This window comes from Cyanistes caeruleus, chromosome 3, assembly GCF_971803275.1.
Source record: "Cyanistes caeruleus chromosome 3, bCyaCae1.hap1.1, whole genome shotgun sequence".
In the NCBI taxonomy this organism is placed as follows: domain Eukaryota; kingdom Metazoa; phylum Chordata; class Aves; order Passeriformes; family Paridae; genus Cyanistes; species Cyanistes caeruleus.
The window spans coordinates 79,588,571-79,601,004 of record NC_141703.1 but is presented as its reverse complement, the minus strand read 5'-3'; the positions used below and the strand labels follow the sequence as shown (position 1 = coordinate 79,601,004).

The 12,434-nt window shown below is 35.5% G+C and overlaps 1 long non-coding RNA gene across 1 annotated transcript in view; it reads left to right on the top strand.

Moving 5' to 3' along the window:
• The window catches only part of LOC147654277 (uncharacterized), a 42,749-nt gene extending 31,029 nt beyond the window's left edge, over positions 1-11,720 (top strand). The window contains exons 3-4 of the long non-coding RNA XR_015284838.1: positions 7,218-7,350; positions 11,265-11,720. This is a non-coding gene — a long non-coding RNA (uncharacterized LOC147654277). The remainder of the gene's footprint in view (positions 1-7,217; positions 7,351-11,264) is intronic.
• The last annotated feature ends 714 nt before the right edge of the window (positions 11,721-12,434 follow it).

Below are 12,434 nucleotides of genomic sequence, written 5' to 3'. Positions count from 1 at the left end.
TGTCATGGGGTTAAAACCACGACACTTCCCTTATCTGAATTAGAAAGCTAAGTCAGGTAACCAGGAAAAGCTCAGACTGCGCCTGTGATCTGCTGCTCTTGTACAGCAGTGGTGCAGGCCTTGGTTGTGTTTGCTTCAGCTGGTTCTAATTTGACACATACTTCTGGATTTAATCTCTTAGTAGCCATCATTTAGTGAGCTTTGCCTCATGACACAGCAAAGTCCCAAGGCATGTTTTGGGTCAGAGTTAACAAGATGTGCTCCAGAAGCACACCTATTGCATTCTCATCTCCAAAAGGTGCTCAGTTCAAGGGAAAAGCAACAGCCCAAACAAGCAGTGTTTACAGCAGGTCCTCAGCACCACCACCTTCACTCTGCAGATCCCTCTGCTGGGTCTCACTAGCTACTACTGAAGTCAGAAGCTAACAGAGAAAGCAAAAAACATACAAACAAGATGTTTTTATGTCTATACAGTTACAAAAAAACCAAGATGTTTATTTAATCCTCACTTTTGATCCCCTTCACTGATTACTGTGCAAAGTTTGTGTCCCATGGCAGGACTATCCCCCTCAGCTATGTCAAGATTTTTTTCTGAGAGATTGCTAGTTCTTACACACCTAAGAGGTACCATGGAGTATGGCAAGAATTACACGACATGGGTGACTCAGTGTCTTCACTATGATGCCAGAGGTTAGAAAGCATTGCCTTAGCAGGGCAGAAAAGGATTATTTGCCTGTTTCAGACACTGTTGAAGGTGGAAATGCACCTTGACCCAGTTGAGTGCTCTGAAGAATTATCTGCCATCAACTGGATGATGTTACACAAGAATTTGATGACTATATGACTTGACATCCACTATCACTACACTGTTAAAATGTAGGATTTTTATAACTAATTATCTCATTCTAAAAGAATGATGTAGATACAGCCAGCATTTTCATATGCACAATACATAGATGTTCAACAAAGTTTTCATTGCATATTTTCAATATTATTTCAATATATATAGACACTTATGCATTTATTTAAAAAAGTATGAACAAGCAATAGACTGGGGCATCTCAGTCTGAGCTCCCAGACTACCTCCTTCCTCCATTTTTCTCTTTCTGGACCCTCTTCCCATAGTTCCAAACATTTGCTTACACCTGCTGCTCAGTGAACAGCTTCATTTGAAGAGCAGCTAATTGTAACCCAAATTCTTTCCTCACTGACCAGGTCTGGTCCAGTCACTGCAGCAAGCAGGTTGATAGCCTTCTCCTTAAAAATAAAAATTACAGAAAACAGTGCCATAGCCTACAACAAAGAGCAATACTAGTAAAAGTTCAAATGTTTTCTTTCTTTTTTCTTTTTTGGATGTTAAAAAGCTCTTGTTCTCTTACATAATGCAACCAGTTTGGTTTTGTCTTACCATATTATAGTGATAAAACATTAATTGTATTCAAATAATGACCTTGAAATAGCAAATACTATAGATTCCAAGGTGAGGGAGTGGTCAAGATGTGGTAGGATCATTTGATGAAAGAAAAGGAAAAGCAAAAGCAAAAGAAAGAGAAAGCTTTGGTGGCCACTAGGATATCAAGGATATTTTTTACCTTGAAGAACCCATTTGTGTTTCCAAACAAAATTATGTGAAGGTCAGAGGTCTCCTTATTATGCAGGTAGGACAGAACAAGGCTGAATCTTATCCAGCTGAGCTGGTTCTGTTCCTTTGAACCCTCTGGAAACATAAACATCACAGAATTCCACTGTGTAGCTGATGCATTTCTTGGTCAGTTCAATCAGTTGGCTTTCTCTTCCCTTGGAGTATTTTTGGACTGCATCTTCAGAGAATGTTTAACTCTTCTTCATTTACACTGTAAAGTGTGAAGGGTGTTAATGGAATACTTTTTCTTACTGATAGTGAAATCCAAAAAAACTACTTTAAGCTGCCTGTTGCAACATTTTTTTTTAACCTGATCATTATTTACAAAGCATTCCATTCCAATTTGTGGAAGGATGAAATTCTTTTAATACTTCTACTTTCAAAGAATAAAATGGTCATGAAATGCATGTAGAGGGAGGAAAAAAAGGCTACTCTTAGTTCAAAAATACAGATTTAGGTTTGTGCTGGAGAGGTGTCAAGCTCTGTGATTCTCAAAGAAGACAATACCACTGAACACTACTCATTAAAAAAACCCCTTTCTACTACTATCTGAGTTTAGATTCCGAATAAAAATTGAATGTGACATCTCCATCCTGTCATGAAGCTGCCTTAGTGCTCACTATATTCCTGAAGCTCAGGGAAAAGGGTTATGGAATTTAAAAGTTGTACTTCACTCCTTTTCTTGCTTTCTCAGACTCCATTCTCACAGAGTTGTACTGCTGTCGTGCCTTGCTTGATTATTGAGATAAAAGATATTGCTGTTGAAAGGCTGGAAGGTTACAGAAATCAACGAACCCATGGTAATTTGCCACAGCTGAGGCTCTGCCTTCTGACTTACCCTTTTATCCATCTTGTGATGTGCTCCTCTCCCTCTCCATTCCTGCAATCTGCAGCCTTTTCCAAGATAATTCAAGGAATCCTTCTAAGGAATGATTTTCTACTATAATTGCAGTTTATTATATCAATTTCTAAGGTATTTATTAATAAATAAGTAAGTATATGCATGTATAAGTCTATATACCTAACAGAAGATGGCACCAGAACAGCTGCTGACATTGACTAATGACTATATTTGCCAGTGGAGCTCTATCTACTTAGAAAGACATCGAAAAAAGCCCACTTTAATTAAAAAAAAATTTTGGCTGGATAAAGGTATAGGTGCATGTGTCAGTAGAGGTTTATTTTCTCACTGATTAGGTGGGGCTTTTTTCTAAATATTTTTTTTCTCCTTTGAGAAAAGCAATTCTAGGAATCTACTGTATCTTAGGATTGAAAATGAACTTTAATTACTTTAAATTTTCATTATGTGCTATGTCTCGTGCTGTACTATTAGTCCTTTAGAACACAATCTAAATGAATTATAGAAAAGACAATGGTAAAAGTAAGAACAATCATATCAAGAAAATGCTGTAGGTTAAATGTCTATTATTAAACGGCAGCTTCCTGTCCTAATAGTATAAAGTGAATAGTGACAACTGTCTGTTGCTTGAAGACATCAGTGGACATGGTCATTTACTTTGAATTGGATTCAGAGCACATGTGAACAAAACTATACTTCTATAGCTTGATGACAATAAAAGTATGACTGGAAGATGTTAGCATTTCCTATGTATAAATTAGTAATTCTCCTCAGTGAAGATATATTAATGAAGCAGCAATGCTTGAACAGTAGGTATCACTTTTTTTTCTTTTTAACATCTCATTTCTTGTAGATACTGACAGTTTTCAAGCTGAGGTATATATTTCAGAGTGCAAGGTCTTGATGATATGAGCATATTGTACTATATAAATAATAGCTTCTGTGAGTGGGTCTTGGCACATTCTTTCCAGTGCCAGATTCTTTTTCTCAAACTGTTCATGTGGTGAGGGAAAAAAGGACTTGCATTTTTCAAACAGGCTTTGTTCTTGTCAGACTGACAACATTTAAACAAACATAATCATCTGTTTTGTCATCATTCTTGAGTGCAAATAACTTCTGAGAAAAGGTTTGCCTCATTTTAAAAAAGAAAAAAATGGAAGATGCATGGGCCTGAAACCCCAGGGCCCTGCTTAGATGTCTTTACAACTTGAAAAAACACATTTTATTAAAGACAGGGAATTGGCTTCATGATACGATTCTTCTTTTATTGATGCCCTCATTATTGTGGGATAATGCATGACTAAGACATGAGACCAGGTTCCCATGTCTTTTTCCCTGCCCATCTGTGGTGGTAAATTAAATTTCCTGTGTTAACCTATATGTTTTCAGAAGTCTTTTCCTTCTCTTTGCATAGCTTTATTTTTTTCTATATTTACAATTAGGAAAAGGACTTAGTAAATGTGAAAGTGCTATGAACCATTACTGGAGGAAAACCACTATATGAAGGACTACTTTCAGAATTTGGAATACATGTTTTGAAGTGTTTTGTAAAATTTTCTTTTCATCCTGGAACAATGACTTCTCACCTTCAAATTTTGAAGAAATTATCATGTTCTACTTGACTCTTGGCAGGCTACACCTGAAATACTGGGTTTAGTTTTGCTCCCTGCTATAGAAGAGGAATGTAGACAGGCTGGAGAAGGTCCAGAGAAGGGCCATGATGGCCCTGATTTTTTGGATACTCAATAAAGCTTAAAAGGTTTAACTTTGCCCTTAAAATTGCTCTTGCCAAATTGAAAAACCACTTATTTATGTGCATATACTGAAGAAGAATATCTCTGAAACTATCAAAAACTTAATTGGCTGTAGGACTGAGAATGGAAATAAAGACTGGGAAGCCTGCTGTATGAGAAAAAGCTGAGAGAACAGTATGTGATCCCTCTTGAGAAAAGAAGGCTGAGGGAAGGCCTTGTCACCATGTTCCAGTATTTAAAAGGTGGCTACAAAGAAGATGAAACTCCTTTTTTTATGAGGAGTCACATCCAAAAAACATGGGTAATGTGTACAAGTTACTCCTGGGGAGTTCTGTCTTCTCAGAAGGGCATTACTGAGAACTAGCACAGAATATCTGTGAACTTTTCATATTTGTTTCAGATATGGATAACAAGTGATTTTCATAATGACTAAATAAGGCGATCACTGTATGTAAACTTTTCTACAACACACAGAGAAGGAAGATCTGGTGATTGTTATAAGAGAAACTTTGCACATGCATGTACAGTAACAAGGGCAAGCAGATTGCAAAAGCAGAAGCATGTGGTATGAAGCCAAAGTTTTTATGACCAACTGTAAAGAAGTGGTGAAATGCATTCCATCTGGAAAGGATTATGACCCAGAAACTACTAAAAGCTAGGCTGCCATGAGGACCTGACCATGTCTGACCTCTAAGTTTTTTTCAGAAATATTCAACTGATCCACAGTAAGAAAAAAGATGAATATTTGAACTATAGGCTTGTTTTGAGTCTTTGTATCTCTGTAGAAGTTTGGCAGGGGATCAACTGAAGGATTGTGCAGTAAAGAAAACTTTCACTACAACAGTGGCTAGTCTCAGAATCTAAAATATATATTTTGAAGTGTTTTTTAAAATCTTATCTCCATCATTATTATTGATCAGGGTACTGGGAGCTTTGTTGGATGAAAGATTTTGCCCTGAAATAACTGGATGGAAAAATATCTCTCTTCCAGTACTACTTCTTAACAGTATATCACTGAGATATTTATAGATGTTTCCTCCACAGGCATCACAGAGAAGACCTTTGTAATGATTTTCTGTAGAAGATGTTTTTCAACAATAGGCATTCTGGGGAGAGCAACTGACCTCTTGCCTAGCATGGGAGCTCCTCCTGATATGTCTAATAGGTTTATTGTCTTCAAGGCTGGTCAAAATTCAGTTCAGAGAAATGTATCTGTGGCTGAGCATAATAAAAATTTCCAGCACTAAATCCCAAGAAACAGAACCAAGACATAATATCTTGGATGTTGTGTATAGTATGTCCATTCAATTTCCTGAAGGTTTTCAGTTTCAGAGCAATTTCCTTGTAGCTTTAAGCTTTAGCACTTTCAGGTACAGGTTTTCTCATGAAAAAAGAAAAAAAAAAAAAAAGGAATAAAAAGCCTAGAAAGAAAAGAAAAATGGTATTTTTTTCACAAGGGAATGCCAGGTTATAACCCAACAGTCTATCATAAAACAATACTGCTTGATTGCATCCCAATCTGTTTCAGTATGATTTATGTGTTCCCAAAGTACTCAGAACCATGCTGTAGGAAATATATTAATTCCAGAAAAAACACTTTAGTAAGCTGCAAGTAAGGTACAAAGCAACTAGTATATGTTTGATCAAGAATCTCTTTTTAAAAAAACTGAAATACATCCAGGAGAAAGTATGGGATTTAAAATTTAGGTTCCATGTCTCAGGAACAAAATACTAAAATAACTCAAAGTACTAGTACACAACAGCTCAGCCTTTATAGTTTATTTATTGTGGTCTTGATCCTGTTCTTCAAATCAGTGGAAAAGGTCATTTATTTGGTGGAACAAATTCTTTGAAAGCAGGCAGAAATCCTAGAGGGTCACTTAGCTCCCTGATTCATCTCACATTTGAATTTAAAGTGTAGAATATTTTGTTCTTACAAAGCTTAATTGTTCTACAACCTCCACATCTCCTGTAGTCTTTCTTCATACCTAGAAATGGGTCCTAAACCCCATGGAATGTTCTATTGTACATGGAATGTTGCATATGAATAGGTATTGTCAGTGTTGTGAACTTTTAGATCAGGTCTAATGGAGAGCTACATTTTTTGGGGGGAGGATGCCAGGTGAGCAGATTACAAATTGATATTGATTAACACAATAAATTATGAATGTACAGCTCCCAGGTCATTTTGCAGTAATAAAACAGACACCTCCATTCCCCCTAGCTCTCCACTCTCAAAAATGTTTAGATTTAAAACGCTTTCTGTTCTAAACACTTCTCCAGTTATCTCTAAAAAGAAAAAAAAAAAAGCATATTTGGTCTATGAAATGTTGGATATTTTACTTCAGTTTAGATCAAGTTATTAGGTAGTGAGAAAAAAAGTCAGAATGTCTGCTACATGGGATTTTGCAGCCAAATAAGGTAGTTCAATTACTTTAGAGAGAATGCATTATTTATTGACCAAAAGGTCAAAGGAGACCATGTGGTGCAGGGAATTTTCAGGAGGAATGGTGATCATTTGTCAAGAGAGAAGAAATGTACATTGATATGTGAAGTTATTATCCCTCTCCTGATCACAATTTGACCTTTGTCTTGCTAGAACTATATATCACCCTAAGGGAGAGGAAAGCAGGGCACAACCCACAAGCAGGCAAGAGACTTAAGGAATGATTAGAAGAGCTAAAATGAATGGATAAGCAAGAAAAACGGGCCATTTGTACACACAAACATTACATGTGTTTTAAAGGATACGAGACAGTATTATCACAGAGATGGGGTGATATGTAGTCCTTCCAAAATCTGAAGGTTTATACTAAAAATAAAACACTTTTTTTTTTGAGTCAAGCTTTTCAAAATATTGCAATTCATAGATATCTTAATAAAATTAGCTTTTCAACTAAACCCAGTTTATTCTGTCCTTATTTTTTTTCCTTTCTCCTCTTTCTGGATATGCTATTCATAGGTACATGATAAGAATGGAGGAGGAAAAAGGACAACAAATGGCAGGTGTGTGAAAGGTTGAATAATCCACAGATGGAAAAAAGCAATTTTGTTTTGTGATCTGTTGTAATATAGAGATTGTACATGTGGCAAGGGTAAGAACAAAATACATCTTCTGCTATGATTAAACTCGCAGCACACTGTTCAAATGACAGGTTGTGTGGTGCACACAAAAACACAGGGCAGCTGTGCAGAAAGTCAGGTAGAATTTGTCACTTTAGAATTTGAATTTATTTCTGTTTCCTAGCATTTTAAAAACGCAATATGCCCAAAGTATTAATTGTTGAGACAAAAATATAGAAAGTTAATTTCTAAATCCTCCCTGCAATTTTGTATCAATAGGAGTCATGGGAGGCAGAGATCAAAGATGCATCTACCAATGATGCATCTACCATAGATAGCTATTCCATAAAAGTTTTACATTCTTCTAGTGGGTTTGCCCTGGCTCCAGCTAAGCCTCACACAGATTCTCACTTGCCTCCACCCTTGAGCCCAGAGGTCTTACCTTAATGCCCTCACAAACGTATTTACAGGTATATGCTATTCAGCAACATAGATGGAGTTTATCCCACTCTGTGTCTAACTTTGCAGTTCTGCATCTCCTGCTCAGGTGTTCTAGCAAAGTGCAGGAAAAAAGAAATTAGTAAAATACATATCGGGGAATATTCAAGTACATCATTAAAGTACAACTATTGGGATCATTGAGCTGTTTTCCCTATTAGTTGGTTCTATTTTCAGAGTCAAAAGTTCTCAGAAAACCTGTCTTTTCCATCAAGCATTTTATTTCTAATCCTGAAATCCAAACCCAACCAAATCAGTAGACAGTGTCTACATTTTGTCAAATGTATTCAAATTACAATTTAGAGCCTTATCAAACAACAAAAAAAAAGTTATCTATGTTAAAAGAATTGTCTTTACACTCAGACTGAAGAACAGTTTTTCTGTGCAATATATTGCCAAGCATAATGGTAGTTAAATACTGATAACTGTACAGTCCTTTATTTCACTGGAGTTGCTGATGATCAAACTTCTTTCTGGCAAGCTATAGTTATAATAATTTTCAATGTTAATTTAAATTTCATTACAAAACCCTCTAAGGAAAATAGGAGAGGAATTCCTTATGCATTTTATAGTGAAAGGAAGGCATCAAATTTAGTGTACAGAACTTCCTAGCACCAGTCATTGCTGAGGATGCCATTCTAAGATGACCAATTGCTACTTTTGACCTCCAAAGTCAAATCTTTGGATGGAAACATTCCACAATGCGTGCCTGAGAGAAGCTAATAAGTCACAACAGATATTCAGCCTCACATTTATAATTTTGCCTATGCTGAATCAAATGAATAAACTTTTTGTTTGCAAAATTATAGTTCACAGAAGTTCGGGACTGGCAGTCTGTAGAGCAGTTGCATCTTTTCTGTCAAAAATATGATTTTCACTTATGATCACTGAAGTTTCAGTTCATATTTTATTATTAAAGCCTTAGGCACAGGTAAGCTTAAAAAGTCATCTGTGCCAAGTCTGCACTGTATGAGAGTAAGAAACCTTCCAGCATTTGTTCTTCAGAGCTCAAGAAAATTTCTGCAACAAATAAAACATTTTACTGGTTGAACCAGGTTACACAAAATTCAAAGACTGTGAATGAAGAGACTGAAGTTAGGTGGAGGCTGGTCAAGGGTCATGCCTGGCATCCACCAGAAACTAAGAGCAGATGAGTAATTGGTGGCAGGATTACTAGTCCTGGGAGCTGTTTGTGAGTGAAATGAGAAGCCTGAACAATCCTATTAGAAAGTATAACACTTAAGCCAATTCACTGAATAATTCCGAAATAAACAGATCTTTTCCTAAGGTTGAGAAATAACTGTAAAGTCTCATCATTTTTATGCTATATGAGTGGCAAATTTTTTGGCTTTTTGCTTTTGGGATACTCTCTGACAAAAGGTCTCGCTCATTAAATTGGCCTCTAAAGACTTAAACAAAGAAGTGCTCAGAAGTGTCCAAAAGCTGCAGAAGAAATGATTTTGTGAGGTAGATTACATCACTTTGGAATAATCTCGTAGGAAGATGTAATATTTCAATTAAAGAACAGCAATCCATCTAAGAAGACACTTTAAATTTGAGTTTATGTAAAACATTTAAGATGAGAAATTGCAAAAAAAAAATGTTTCTGACATCACAAAAAAGAGAGAAGCAGTTCAATAGGTATCATAGAACTCTGAAATGTGTCATATGGCATCTGTATTATGATGCACAAATACCTCCTCCATCACTGCTTTGTAATCATTCTGCAATTTCAAAGTTGTTTCACATCCCTGCCAAACACTTCCAAGGTTTGCCAGTATTCAGGAAAGACTAGAAGAACTTGGTAACATCTGGACTCAAGAGGTAACTTCAACAAAGTTATTATCAGTACACCCAATCTCAAACTTTCATGGTGAATGAGGTAGAGAGAACAGAACTTAGCTGGAGTAGCTCTCTATTTTTTCTTAATACAAAATTCAAAATAACCTGAGTTAAGATGAACTCCAAAGCTATCATTTTCGCCATTTTCAAATGATTGAACTATCAATCACAGAGGACTCCTGCCTCAATCAATGTAAGAGCTGAAACACTGTTGATGGTATCTTTATACTGTGAGGGTTGCAAAGGAAATATCTGAAGGTTTTAATACGAAATTTTAAAAGTGATTGAGGCGTAACTGTGGTAAAAAAAGACAAAAATTCATCCTGAATAATTTATTAATGATTCAAGATTTTTAATGAAATAATACGATTTGACCTTTTTTTTCCTCTTTAATTAATTTCTTAAAAAAATTCTGGATTAATTGATCCAGAATAGATGGAGGTTTAGAAAAAGTTGAAATTACATGTTTTGGCATTTCCAAATAGAAAATGAAGACAAATTCAGTTGTTTTAATTAGCTGATTTCACTTGGTTTCTTTTTTCTGTTAAATTCAGTGAAAAATTATGTTTTTGTAATACTGCCCCCAAAAAGTTAGAGCTTTATGGCTACCTGACTATATATATCCTAGAAACTACCTTGAATGGTTGTATTTTCCTTAACCTTCTCTGAAAGAATAGATAACCAAATATAATATTTTAAAAAGGAAATAGGTTGATGGGAAAATTGAGTTTAATTTTCTTTTTAAAGACAACACAAAATATTTCAAAATATTCAAAATTGACAAGCTGATAGAAATTAATTTAAAGGCTGTGTTGGTTTTTTTCCATAATCCATTTCTGTAATAAATTCTAATAATGAAAATTTTCCAACCAGCATATGTGCTCAAAGTAAGATAGTAAATGTAGTCTGCATTGGTTGACTGCATTCCAATGTGAAAATCCAAAAATAGTTGGGCCAGAGAAGAAAGGATGGCACAGATTCTCCAAAGAATAATATCCACTATATCAATGACGTTGTCTGGGACGACTGAACACAAGATTCCAATATTTTGGTGGAAATTTGTGCCTTTTCCCCATGGTTGCATGATATAGTTAATGGAATCATAGGTCTTCAGCAGTGTGGAGAACTAATGAATATAATTTTTATCAGTGAAGAAAAAAGTAGCAAATTAGAGAAGTTAAACAAGCAATATTAATAAGGAAGAAATCAGCAATAGTTTTAATCCGAGGCTATGAGGAGTTCAAATTCCAGTCTGAGGAATTTCTGGCTGCTTTTTCCTAATCCTACTTACATGTCTAAGTCATGTCTGTGCCATTTGGGAGGCTGTGGCATGCATTAGATAGGTCTAATGAATCACATCTACTTGCAAAGGGGCAGATTCAATGCTGTCGTGCTGGGGACATATAAAGATGGTACCACCTCTGTATTTCTTTCAGCCATAGAAGAAAGAAATAGTACAGGTTCTGTAATTCAAATAAGTGGAAGTGGAATTTCTGCAGAATTTTTAAGAATCCACAAATGTAATGGGTAGAAAATAAAATGCAGAACTGATGAATGCCACATATGACAAAACACAGTAATAAGAGTCCTTCTGTTCCCTCTGTAGGTGAAGAATGACTCTATGAGAAAAGATAAAGGGTGCCTGGCAAAAATAATTAACCATATGTTCCTGCAGCCCTCCTTCATCACTTGCAATTTGTATAAAATATGAGCCAGGTCAGATGCTGCAAATGGATAAGGTGACTGCAGCAGGCTACTCCCACCCAAGAGTGGGTAACATTAAAAACCTGAACTCAGAATCACAGGTGTGGCTTTATAGACATTTACACATTTATGTGTGATAGATAACTGCATAGAAGTCTGCATGGGAAAAGAAGCAAGATTGTTACAAATAAGCAAGACTGATCTCACCAGTGGAAATACTCCAGGTTTGGTTCACCTGTGGTGTCTTATGTTGCCTTGTCATGCCATTGAATGTACCTATTCCCTACTGATTTCTATATAAAATGGGATAGTATTTCCTAGCTTTATGGAAGTTGTATTAAGGAAAAAAAAAAAAAAAGAATTTGGTCTTGTTGACTGTTACACAAGTCATAAAACTAGACAAAAGGAGTCTCTACATATGGATAGATACAATGCATACAGAACATTATTTTGAATTTTACAAATTGCTTTTACTTTATTCAGTTTTACTCATGTATTATTCCTTATTCAGAATGAGAAAAAATCAAGAAAGCCCTGTAGGCCTTGGATCTGTTTCTATTATGTTTTTTTGCAGTGCACACTGACTCTCAGAATGGTATTGCAGTAACCAAATAAACTTGAAATTGTGAAGAATTCTAAAACATGTATCTGTATGTGGGGGATTTCCATGAGCTTCACAATTCAAAGATATTTTCTTCTCCTTAGAATCAGCAGGAAAATCACACCATATGACTCATAAAAACACCAGCACATAAAGCTTTCTATGGAAAAAGATGTGCTTTAGCTTTGGAATTTTCAACAAATTGTAATGCATTATAGGTTTTAAAATGTTATATGTGATTATATGAAATTATCTTTGTTTTTGAGAGACTCAAAACCCTTTACTTCAGATGGTATGTTAAAAAATTAATAGCTAACAAAAAAAAGAAAAGGAAGAAATATTGCTAAGGTAACATAATAAAGTAGTATGACTTATTCTTCAGCTGTACATTAGAACGACTTTCTCATCATATTTTTTTGGCCTGAATTCTAACAAACAGCTGAAGAGAACTATAACATGTAGAAGAATTAA